This window comes from Oncorhynchus tshawytscha, linkage group LG13 (genome assembly GCF_018296145.1).
Source record: "Oncorhynchus tshawytscha isolate Ot180627B linkage group LG13, Otsh_v2.0, whole genome shotgun sequence".
In the NCBI taxonomy this organism is placed as follows: domain Eukaryota; kingdom Metazoa; phylum Chordata; class Actinopteri; order Salmoniformes; family Salmonidae; genus Oncorhynchus; species Oncorhynchus tshawytscha.
This window is the reverse complement of record NC_056441.1, coordinates 75,067,099-75,080,953: the sequence shown is the minus strand read 5'-3', so window position 1 is coordinate 75,080,953 and position 13,855 is coordinate 75,067,099. Positions and strand designations below refer to the sequence as shown.

The window sequence follows — 13,855 nt, the reverse complement described above, 5'->3', positions numbered from 1 at the left end:
AAAAACACAAGAAAGCGGGAGAGCTCAACATTACATTTAAACTACTCAATCAGTGTGAGGAGTGAAGTCTCTGATGGGCTTTGACTAGAGCAGTGAAGTCAGGTATAGTTTCTGACGTCGCTATGAGCAGGATTGCAATCTCAACCACACTGCTGCAATCTCAACCACACTGCACACTGCCCTAACCCATCTGGACAAGAGGAATACCTATGTGAGAATGCTGTTCATCGACTACAGCTCGGCATTCAACACCATAGTACCCTCCAAGCTCGTCATCAAGCTCGAGACCCCACCCTGTGCAACTGGGTACTGGACTTCCTGACGGGCCGCCCCCAGGTGGTGAGGGTAGGCAACAACATCTCCTCCCCGCTGATCCTCAACACTGGGGCCCCACAAGGGTGCGTTCTGAGCCCCCTCCTGTACTCCCTGTTCACCCACGACTGCGTGGCCATGCACGCCTCCAACTCAATCATCAAGTTTGCGGACGACACAACAGTGGTAGGCTTGATTACCAACAACGACGAGACGGCCTACAGGGAGGAGGTGAGGGCCCTCGGAGTGTGGTGTCAGGAAAATAACCTCACACTCAACGTCAACAAAACTAAGGAGATGATTGTGGACTTCAGGAAACAGCAGAGGGAACACCCCCATCCACATCGATGGAACAGTAGTGGAGAGGGTAGCAAGTTTTAAGTTCCTCGGCATACACATCACAGACAAACTGAATTGGTCCACTCACACAGACAGCATCGTGAGGAAGGCGCAGCAGCGCCTCTTCAACCTCAGGAGGCTGAAGAAATTCGGCTTGTCACCAAAAGCACTCACAAACTTCTACAGATGCACAATCGAGAGCATCCTGGCGGGCTGTATCACCGCCTGGTATGGCAACTGCACCGCCCTCAACCGTAAGGCTCTCCAGAGGGTAGTGAGGTCTGCACAACGCATCACCGGGGGCAAACTACCTGCCCTCCAGGACACCTACACCACCCGATGCTACAGGAAGGCCATAAAGATCATCAAGGACATCAACCACCGAGCCACTGCCTGTTCACCCCGCTGTCATCCAGAAGGCGAGGTCAGTACAGGTGCATCAAAGCTGGGACCGAGAGACTGAAAAACAGCTTCTATCTCAAGGCCATCAGACTGTTAAACAGCCACCACTAACATTGAGTGGCTACTGCCAACACACTGTCAATGACACTGACTCTACTCCAGCCACTTTAATCATGGGAATTGATGGGAAATGATGTAAATATATCACTAGCCACTTTAAACAATGCTACCTTATATAATGTTACTTACCCTACATTGTTCATCTCATATGCATACGTTGATACTGTACTCTATATCATCGACTGCATCCTTATGTAATACATGTATCACTAGCCACTTTAACTATGCCACTTGGTTTACATACTTATCTCATATGTATATACTGTACTCGATATCATCTACTGTATCTTGCCTATGCTGCTCTGTACCATCACTCATTCATATATCCTTATGTACATATTCTTTATCCCCTTACACTGTGTATAAGACAGTAGTTTTTTTTGGAATTGTTAGTTAGATTACTTGCTCGTTATTACTGCATTGTCGGAACTAGAAGCACAAGCATTTCGCTACACTCGCATTAACATCTGCTAACCATGTGTATGTGACAAATAAAATTTGATTTGATTTGATTGCTGAGAGGTGAGAGATGTAAGAGATGATCTGTGTCTTGACGTGTTATATTTCATCACTGAAAATGTCTGTTCACATACATTGGGTCAAACTAACAGTACAAATGTCTTCTGAGCATGACTCCTGATCTTTGGAAAGTTTTGCTCATTGAGAGATGCATAGAACCTCATCAGTGACATTGGAGAACGATTCAAAAACAATCACTGCGTCAAACTGAAGATCAATAAGCTCAAGTTGCAGGTCAGTGGGAGAGTTATCCACATTGAAGGTGAAAGGAGAGGAAACCAACAGCAGGTAATTTTCCAACACTTTGAAATCCAGCGGACGACACATTTGTGAGGTAGGGGAGATCTGCATGACCCGACTCTGTCTCTTCCAACAGTGATTTTGCTCTTTTGAAGTTTATCACTTTAGTGACTGTATTCACAACATGGTTCATTTTCAGAACACATTTACAGAGCACCTCCTGATGAATAATGCAATGCAGGAGAAAATAAAATCTGATCTGGGTTCAGCTCAGCTACTTGATCTTGTATCATTTTCAAAAGGCCAATGTTTTTTCCTGTCAAGTTTGGGCATCCATCAGTGGTCACATTGGATAACTTTTAAACTCAGTCCCTGCATTGTCACACACTTATTAACCTCCAATAAATATTTCCCTGTGGTTGTGCTCTTCATTGACTGTACTGAAGCTTCTGTAATTTCAAAGTCTGGGGTTATACCTCGTAAGAATATCAAGAACTGTGCTGTATCACATGCATCACTGCTCTCATCCAGGACCAAGGAGAAATAGGTTCAATCTTTTACCTCGTCTTCCAACTGTTGTTCCATATTCTCTGCGATGTCCTCAACACGCCGTGTTACTGATGGTCTTGACAGGGAAACATTTTCAAACAGCTCTTTCTTGTCAGGGCAAAGTATTGTTGCAGAGTCAATTAAACATTCTTTAATGAATTCGCCCTCAGCGAACAGCTTGCTATGTTTAGCAATTTTGTGGACATGTACATAGCTAGTTCTCGCAATTCCGTCGTTTGCCGAATGCCGTTTTGTAAAAAGTCCTTGCTGCTTTTGCAACTGAGACAGCAACTCTTTCGATGAACTTGCCCTCTGCTCAGAAGACGTATTCCTATCTTTCTCTGCATGCTTCGTCTGGAAGTGTCGGAACAAGTTGTAGTCTTTCAAGACAGCGATGCTCTCTTTGCACACTAAGCACATAGCCTTCCCTGATCCCTCAATAAAGAAATATTTCGATGTCCACTCTTGCTGGAACACCCTACATTGTCTACTTTCCTTTTCTTTGAAAAACGAATTTTGCACAATTTCTAGCTAGCTACAATTTGTAACGGTGACGTGGGTGTCAGACTGTCAAGAGTATGATTCCGCGGGCAGTATTGAATCAGGTAGTGGGTCGCATACGGCCCCCGTGCCGACCTTTGACCAGGCCTGTTCTATACCAAGCAAACCTCCATTCAAAACTAGATCTATTCTTTCTGCATCTACTTTGTCTTTCTTTCATTTCATTCCATCGATCGCTCAACCTTTTCAACTCTTATTTCCTCTCTCCTTCACAGCAAACTAATACTGTAAAATCATCTTCCTTTCTTTTTGTTTCAATATATCCCCTTCTGTACTCCTTTATTATTGCCTGCATGCTGTAGCTGAACTGCTCAGCCCCTTTCTTTCACCCGATGTTTCTCCTCCCATCTTCCTCTCTGAATTCCTTTGCAGGTCTTGGCTTGTGAAGCAAGAAAGTGGAGAATTCCATTAGGCTGCTGTTCTCTCTGGTTCAGTCACTGGTCATGTCACACTTCCTATGTGTCTGCATGTCCTGTATATGCTCAATATTATATGAAGTCTATCTAGAGTAAATCGATTTACTGTATACCTACTATAAATCTGTATATCTACCTAGTGCATCTCTCGGTATGCATGTGACCTCGTCTGAGGGCATGCTAGAGCTTTCTGCCTATTAAGCCACAGAAGGTATTTGGCTCAGGGGATACAACTGTTTGATGGGGCCCCCCAAACACACACACACACACACGAGCACAGCTGCTCCACACAACACACACTCCTGGCTTCCCTTCCGATTTCTGAGAGGATGTTACACAAGCCATCAACGGCTGTGAGGGGTGATTACATTTGACTGTGACAGCAGGAAGTGTGTGTTTGCGTGTGTGTCAGAGAACCAGTTAAAATTAAGGAGCAAGGGGACAGTTGAGGATGGTGGGTGGCAGCAATATTAGAAGATGTGTCTCATTCATTCAACAAGAACACTGACTACTGTACAAACACACATGACCTCAATGGTATTGTAAAAACAGGCAGGTGGGAAGTACATGTCCCTGAAGGAGGGTGTTTCAGTACAGTAAATCTGTTGTAATGAATAGAGAGGAGGAAGAAGAGAGGGGAGAAGGATGAGAGGGGATAGATTGCAGCACACCAGTAGGTGTCATTGAGATGGAGGACGGGATGTCAATCACACCCCCACTGGATTGGAGGATTGAGTCCAGATGAGAGAGACACACCCAGTACGGCTGGCTAATTTTAAAGGGGTAGGAACAGTAGGAACCAGTCCTTTTAGCTCTCCCTTTTCACCAAGAGACCAGGTCATTTTATAATAACTTTTAGGAGAGGCCTGGTTGTGGAATAAATAGCAGGTTGTCTAAAAGGCTGCATTGTTAAGTTGACTGAAGACTGACGGCAGCAGTGTTATCAGCCCCCCCCACTACCTCAGAGGGGGCTTGAGAACAGCCCCACCCAATACTGGGCAGCCTGGCCCACTGCCTGATTAAAAATATCTCCTGTTTCCCACAGGGCTATCACACCAACTCAAAATAACATTATCCTTCAAGAGAGAACTAAATACAAGTTAATTTGATCAGTACCCGTTCATTTCAATGAGCAGCTACAGTAAATGGCGATTACTTATAATTATCTGTATAATCAGAGATCCAAATGTCAATTTAATCATGACACGTTTGCTAATGATCCTCACTTTCTGCACTATTGAATACAGCGCAATCATGAGGCTGCACACAAAAACACTAACACACATTTACAATAGTCTACTACCATCAGTCAGACAGACAGTTCTGACCTTTCTTTGCAGGAAGTGCATTAATGCTCTGAACGATAATTAGTTCCGCAGTCATGGCCACCGTCTGGGCACACTCTTAATATAGTGTGTGTGTTCACGCACACGCCAAATGGCTACTATAGCTGTCTGTGTGAGAGGGCAATAGATAAACCATGCATGATTGCCATTTAGGAATTCATGTGGTGGAAGTGTGCTGAGGTCAATGAGTGTGTGCGCGTGTGTTTGCGTACTGTATCGTAAATAAGTCAAATATGTGTATTAAGTGTTTATGCAAACAAATTGTCCCCTCGGAAGCACAGAGTCCTCTCTCACATGATTGAGAGAATTGCTCCATTCATGGCTCCAGTCCCCACCACCTCTCCCCCAGACCCGTGTGTTAGTGCTCCGGGGGGGCTGTGTGTGGAATTGGCTCTCATAGCCACTGTATTAGACGCACACTCCTGTTTGTGTCTCTGACAGTCCCCTGACACCATGCCTCCCTCGTCTCGTCCCGCTGGGAAGCTACTGACTTGGTGTCGCCAGGCTGCTGTAAACACAGTAATAGAGGAATGGGGATTGTGTGTGTTGGAGTGAGATGGTAAAGAGAGAGAAACATGTCTGACTTCTAACAGGTGTAATTTACATAGTCTTATCTTAGAGAATCATTGTACCATCTAAACCTCTGAAATATATTTTCCAGAACCAAAAATAATGTATTTTCAGCTGTACAAAACCGAAAGAAAGAAAGTGCAGAAATTACCGTTAAGACCGGGAAGCATAGCCCACATAACAAAGTTATCACTTCTTAGACTTACTTTCAATGAGAATAACAGATCTATAACTTACAATTCTGTGAGTTTGGTCTTTGCCCCAAAAGTTATATTGCAGCTTTGAGAGAATCTGAGAGATACATGCTCAAACTTGCATGAGCATTTAATTTATCAAATATAATTTAAAGTACATCTAAAATTGTGTCACTTAATTCACTAATATATCTAAGGACAGGTAAGGTGTGCCATCACATTGGCTTGGCAATAACTATATCAAAGTCTCAAAGACATAGCCCCTTTGGAATCATTGTCCTAGGCATATGTTGTTTGTCACCAAGTGTGCTCGGAGTTAGCCTATCCAAGTGTAGGCAGGCCTATAAGCAGACAAAGTGGAGCAAAAAGCATAGGCCTGGCGAAAATGACAAACAGTGTGCTATTCATTAATTTTCCTGAAACGAGTTAACCGCTCAATTCTACCCGTCCTCTCCAAAAACTTCCCGGTTCTACACATAACGTCACGTCTGAGTTTAAATATAAACTACAGTGGGGCAAACGTCGATGTGACGTGCCCTATTTTACCACTCTGTCAATGTTCCTGCAACATCCCCTTCAGTTTGGCATAGAGAATATACCAAATAAATCCTCACATAACCAACAGCAAAGAATAGCAATGGTACCAAGTGTAGTCTAAACATGTCCCCATCGTGTCATCCGTAGCCTAGAGTTTTGTATAGCCTGAGATAAATAAAATGAGGGGAACTGCAGCAGCGGAATACAAGCAGGAGTAAACTACACCGGGTGCAGAGGGGTAAACGAGTGCGTCAAGCCCGAGTTTTTATTAATGGCAAGTCACCAAATAAAATTCTAAAAACGACACCCAACCGCATCTTAAATACATTGTATCATAGTTGTGAGACCAAAACATATCGCTGCTTTCAAAGGCCCATATTTAAAAACGACTACAATCTGAGGATATTTGGCATAGTCTACATAACTCGGAGGGTTTGTAGTTCACATGGTCCTAGGTGTGGACGATACTTACGGATGATAACCCTCGGGATAAGGCAGAATGTATCCTTGGGTGCTCTGAGAGCAAACCAATCATGAAACTCGTTTCGAAACATTGCCTATTGTTTGACAAAATTAAGAAACTAATATTTTCAAAACACGACCAAAGTGGAAATGTAGCCGATAAATTCAAACAACCATCTGGGTGAGGTGTAGATACAACGTAGCAGTTCAAGTCCACCTCGGTCGACGTACTCACTGACTCCATGTAGGTTAGCCTACTAATTCGAGATAGCGACGGAAGTGTGCCAGGGACTTACCTTGAGTTACACTCCTGTTGGGAATAGGAGAATATCGACCGTCCTAGTGAGGAAATAGGTATAGTTAAAATTATTTTTTTCTCTCGATTGAATCCACAATAACGATATTTAGGCTTTAAAATATGCGTGACAAGATGAGCCGTGAGAAACCTCTGTCTTCTCCTCGCAGGACAATGCGGCCAGGTGGACTGATCGGCGTTGGCTTCCTGTTTTTCAGAAGGTGAACCACGCACAGTTCGGGTGCTGTTCGCTTTTTTCTTCTATCCCTCCCGTTCGGTCTCTCCCCCTCCCTGCGTAGCCTACACTGATCTTGCAGTCGCCTAGTACTCAGCCGGCTTTGCTTCCCCTATCTTCATATCTTCGGCATGAAACTTCGGGGCCGAGATTTCACCAGGAAACACACAGTTCTGAAACCTTTCCAACTAATTGAGATGAAAGAAAAGAAACGCGAGTTGAATTTGCCAGGTGAAACATTCATTCCAACGTTGCCAAAGGCGCGTCGATTGTCCCGGATGCATTCTTTTGGTGAGGGGGTCGCGTGTTGACTTGAGGTGGTCATTATACTGGGTTTTCTCTGACAGTCAGTGCCTGCCTGGTTGTGAGGCGGTGTTAAAAACAAATAGGTACACTATGCCTTATTTTGTATGGCAATAACAGTAAAGGCAGTGCATTCATCTATAGCTATAAGCCTACTGTGAATGCATAACCAACATGTAGCCCCCTAGGGTAATGGTTCACATTAAACTAGGCTACATTGTTCATCATGGTTTTGATCTAAACCGTCTCATAGAGTAAGGATAAACCAGAGGTATTTTAGTTATTAATAATTTTATAATGCCTGCACCATGTAACACAAGTAAGTTGCCTCATCAATTGAAAGGGCAGCAAGTTGACCCGTTGTCAAGTGGTGGTGTTGTCTCTGATTTATCATTTTGAAAAGCACAGTGACAAAATGCAGAAAAAAGAATGTATTTGGTCTGATACAGCAGTCCACTGTTGCTGCAGGGAGAAATGTAACCATTAATGAAAGAGCTGTGTCGCCTCCTGGTGACCTGTTTATATAAATGAGGACATGTTACATCATTGACAGAGAACAGTTGTGAGTTCAGTTTGAATTAACGTTTGCTACGTTATGTGACAGTTTGTACTGAACGACACGTTTCCCAAAGAAGTATGCACCGTTCTTCAACAGCCTTTGAGGTACGTTTGCTTCGAGGTATCGCCTCATTTAATATTGGTGTGACCATCTTAAATAGCAAAACTCACCAAACACCAGACAGTAATCGCCCGCTGGGCCACAAACCTCACAACGATTTTCAACTCGTCGTTCAGTATCCTTTTCATTGATTTCAATGTTGCACACAGTCAAACTGAACACACCCCATGAGTGAGTTTAGGAAACTTCTGGTTAACCAGGGAGGAGGTGATGGACTGGCTGTCTCAGAACTGACCAATAGTGTGCCAGAGATGACCAAAACCAGTGCACTGTATGGGGTATAGGGTGAAATGTGTGGGTGATGACAACATTACTAACCACATCTGACCTATGGCACTGATTGACTATAACATTACTAACCACACCTGACCTATAACACTGATTGACTATAACTTTACTAAACTGATCTGACCTATAACATGACTAAACATATCTGACCTATAAAACTGATTGTAACTATGACATTACTAAACTGATCTGACCTGAAACACTGATTGTGACTATGACATTACTAAACTTATCTCACCTTTAACACTGATTGACTATAACATTACTAAACTGATCTGACCTATAACACTGATTGACCATAACATTACTAAACTGATCTGACCTAAAACACTGATTGTGACTATGACATTACTAAACTGATCTGACCTATAACACTGATTGACTATAACATTTCTAAACTGATCTGACCTATAACACTGATTGACTATAACATTACTAACCATATCTGACCTATAACACTGATTGTGATTATAACATTACTAAACTGATCTGACCTATAACACTGATTGTGACTATGACATTACTAAACTCATCTGACCTATAACACTGATTGACTATAACAGTACTAACCACACCTGACCTATAACACTGATTGACTATAACTTTACTAAACTGATCTGACCTATAACACTGATTCACTATAACATTACTAAAATGATCTGACCTATAACACTGATTGACTATAACATTACTAAAATGATCTGACCTATAACACTGATAGACTTTTACATTACTAACTACATCTGACCTATAACACGGATTATGACTATGACATTACTAAACTGATCTGACCTATAACACTGAATGTGACTATGACATTACTAAACTGATCTGACCTATAACACTGATTGACTATAACATTACTAAACTGATCTGACCTATAACACTGATTGACTATAACATTACTAAACTGATCTGACCTATAACACTGATTGACTATAACATTACTTAACTGATCTGACCTATAACACTGATTGACTATAACATTAGTGAAATGAGCTGACCTATAACACTGATTGACTTTTACATTACTAACTACATCTGACCTATAACACGGATTATGACTATGACATTACTAAACAGATCTGACCTATAACACTGATTGTGACTATGACATTACTAAACTGATCTGACCTATAACACTGATTGACTATAACATTACTAAACTGATCTGACCTATAACACTGATTGACTATAACATTACTAAACTCATCTGACCTATAACACTGATTGACTATAACATTACTAACCACACCTGACCTATAACACTGATTGACCATAACATTACTAAAATGATCTGACCTATAACACTGATTAACGATAACATTACTAAACTGATCTGACCTATAACACTGATTGTGACTATAACATTACTAAACTCATCGGACCTATAACACTGATTGACTATAACATTACTAACCACACCTGACCTATAACACTGATTGCTAATAACTTTACTAAACTGATCTAACCTATAACACTGATTGACTATAACATTACTAAACTGATCTGACCTATAACACTGATTGACTATAACATTACTAAACTGATCTGACCTATAACACTGATTGTGACTATGACATTACTAAACTGATCTGACCTATAACACTGACTGTGACTATGACATTACGAAACTGATCTGATCTACAACACTGATTGACTATAACTTTACTAAACTGATCTGACCTATAACATTACTAAACTGATCTGACCTATAACACTGATTGTGACTATAACATTACTAAACTCATCTGACCTATAACACTGATTGACAATAACTTTACTAACCACACCTGACCTATAACACTGATTGACTATAACTTTACTAAACTGATCTGACCTATAACACCGATTGACTATAATATTACTAAACTGATCTGACCTATAACACTGATTGTGACTATGACATTACTAAACTGATCTGACCTATAACACTGATTGACTATAACATTACTAAACTGATCTGACCTATAACACTGATTGTGACTATGACATTACTAAACTGATCTGACCTATAACACTGAATGTGACTATGACATTACTAAACTGATCTGACCTGTAACACTGATTGACTATAACATTACTAAACTCATCTGACCTATAACACTGATTGACTATAACATTACTAACCACACCTGACCTATAACACTGATTGACTATAACATTACTAAAATGATCTGACCTATAACACTGATTGACTATAACATTACTAAACTGATCTGACCTATAACACTGATTGACTATGACATTACTAAACTCATCTGACCTATAACACTGATTGACTATAACATTACTAACCACACCTGACCTATAACACTGATTGCTAATAACTTTACTAAACTGATCTGACCTATAACATTACTAAACGTATCTGACCTATAACACTGATTGACTATAACTTTACTAAACTGATCTGACCTATAACACTGATTGACTATAACATTACTAAAATGATCTGACCTATAACACTGACTGTGATTATAACATTACTAAACGGATCTGACCTATAACACTGATTGACTATAACATTACTAAACTGATCTGACCTATAACACTGATTGACTATAATATTACTAAACTGATCTGACCTATAACACTGATTGTGATTATAACATTACTAAACTGATCTGACCTATAACACTGATTGACTATAACATTACTAAACTGATCTGACCTATAACACTGATTGTGACTATAACATTACTAAACTGATCTGACCTATAACACTGATTGTGACTATAACATTACTAAACTCATCTGACCTATAACACTGATTGACAATAACTTTACTAACGACACCTGACCTATAACACTGATTGACTATAACTTTACTAAACTGATCTGACCTATAACACTGATTGACTATAACATTACTAACCTGATCTGACCTATAACACTGATTGACTATAACATTACTAAACTGATCTGACCTATAACACTGATTTGACTATGACATTACTAAACTGATCTGACCTTAACACTGATTGACTATAACTTTACTAAACTGATCTGACCTATAACATTACTAAACTGATCTGACCTATAACACTGATTTGACTATAACATTACTAAACTCATCTGACCTATAACACTGATTGTGACTATAACATTACTAAACTGATCTGACCTATAACACTGATTGACTATGACATTACTAAACTCATCTGACCTATAACACTGATTGACTATAACAGTACTAACCACACCTGACCTATAACACTGATTGACTATAACTTTACTAAACTGATCTGACCTATAACACTGATTCACTATAACATTACTAAAATGATCTGACCTATAACACTGATTGACTATAACATTACTAAAATGATCTGACCTATAACACTGATTGACTATAACTTTACTAAAATGATCTGACCAATAACACTGATTGACTATAACAATACTAAACTGATCTGACCTATAACACTGATTGACTTTTACATTACTAACTACATCTGACCTATAACACTGATTATGACTATGCCATTACTAAACTGATCTGACCTATAACACTGAATGTGACTATGACATTACTAAACTGATCTGACCTATAACACTGATTGACTATAACATTACTAAACTGATCTGACCTGTAACACTGATTGACTATAACATTACTAAACTGATCTGACCTATAACACTGATTGACTATAACATTACCTGATCTGACCTATAACACTGATTGACTTTTACATTACTAACTACATCTGACCTATAACACGGATTGACTATAACATTACTAACCACACCTGACCTGTAACACTGATTGCTAATAACTTTTCTAAACTGATCTGACCTATAACACTGATTGTGACTATAACATTAATAAACTCATCGGACCTATAACACTGATTGACTATAACATTACTAACCACACCTGACCTGTAACACTGATTGCTAATAACTTTTCTAAACTGATCTGACCTATAACATTACTAAACGAATCTGACCTATAACACTGATTGACTATAACTTTACTAAACTGATCTGACCTATAACACTGATTGACTATAACATTACTAAACTGATCTGAACTATAACACTGATTGACTATAATATTACTGAACTGATCTGACCTATAACACTGATTGTGATTATAACATTACTAAACTGATCTGACCTATAACACTGATTGACTATAACATTACTAAACTGATCTGACCTATAACACTGATTGACTATAACTTTACTAAACTGATCTGATGTATAAAATTACTTAACGTATCTGACCTATAACACTGATTGACTATAACATTACTAACCACACCTGACCTATAACACTGATTGACTATAACATTACTAAACTGATCTGACCTATAACACTGATTGACTATAACATTACTAAACTCATCTGACCTATAACACTGATTGACTATAACATTACTAACCACACCTGACCTATAACACTGATTGCTAATAACTTTACAAAACTGATCTGACCTATAACATTACTAAACGTATCTGACCTATAACACTGATTGACTATAACTTTACTAAACTGATCTGACCTATAACACTGATTGACTATAACATTACTAAAATGATCTGACCTATAACCACTGACTGTGATTATAACATTACTAAACTGATTGACCTATAACACTGATTGACTATACATTACTAAACTGATCTGACCTATAACACCTATAACTTAACTGATTGACTATAACACTGATTGACTATAACATTAGTGAAATCTGACCTATAACACTGATTGACTTTTACATTACTAACTACATCTGACCTATAACACTGATTATGACTATGACATAATTACTAAACAGATCTGACCTATAACACTGATTTGACTATGACATTACTAAACTGATCTGACCTATAACACTGATTGACTATAACATTACTAAACTGATCTGACCTATAACACTGATTGACTATAACATTACTAAACTACATCTGACCTATAACACTGATTGACTATAACATTACTAACTACATCTGACCTATAACACTGATTGACTATAACATTAACACTGACCTATAACACTGATTATAACATTACTAAACTGATCTGACCTATAACACTGATTGTGACTATAACATTACTAAACTCATCGGACCTATAACACTGATTGACTATAACATTACTAACCACACCTGACCTATAACACTGATTGCTAATAACTTTACTAAACTGATCTAACCTATAACACTGATTGACTATAACATTACTAAACTGATCTGACCTATAACATTACTAAACGTATCTGACCTATAACACTGATTGACTATAACTTTACTAAACTGATCTAACCTATAACACTGATTGACTATAACATTACTAAACTGATCTGACCTATAACACTGATTGACTATAACATTACTAAACTGATCTGACCTATAACATTACTAAACTGATCTGACCTATAACACTGATTGTGACTATAACATTACTAAACTCATCTGACCTATAACACTGATTGACAATAACTTTACTAACCACACCTGACCTATAACACTGATTGAC

General features: G+C 39.2%; 1 protein-coding gene across 4 annotated transcripts in view; it reads right to left on the bottom strand.

Annotated features, from left to right (window-relative positions):
* Positions 1-13,855, bottom strand: part of LOC112266167 (phosphatidylinositol 4,5-bisphosphate 3-kinase catalytic subunit beta isoform-like) — a 141,569-nt gene that overhangs the window by 78,332 nt on the left and 49,382 nt on the right. Inside the window, exons 1-2 of one of the 4 annotated variants that reach the window (XM_042296352.1) lie at positions 7,014-7,362; positions 6,864-6,906 (exon numbers count right to left, since the gene is read on the bottom strand). The exons of 1 other annotated variant lie outside the window; for it this stretch is intronic. The gene's annotated coding sequence lies outside the window, so the exon portion shown is untranslated. Of the gene's footprint in view, positions 1-2,493; positions 2,513-6,577; positions 6,771-6,863; positions 6,907-7,013; positions 7,363-13,855 lie in introns of those variants that run through there. 2 more of the 4 variants (XM_042296353.1, XM_042296356.1) reach the window with 2 other exon arrangements.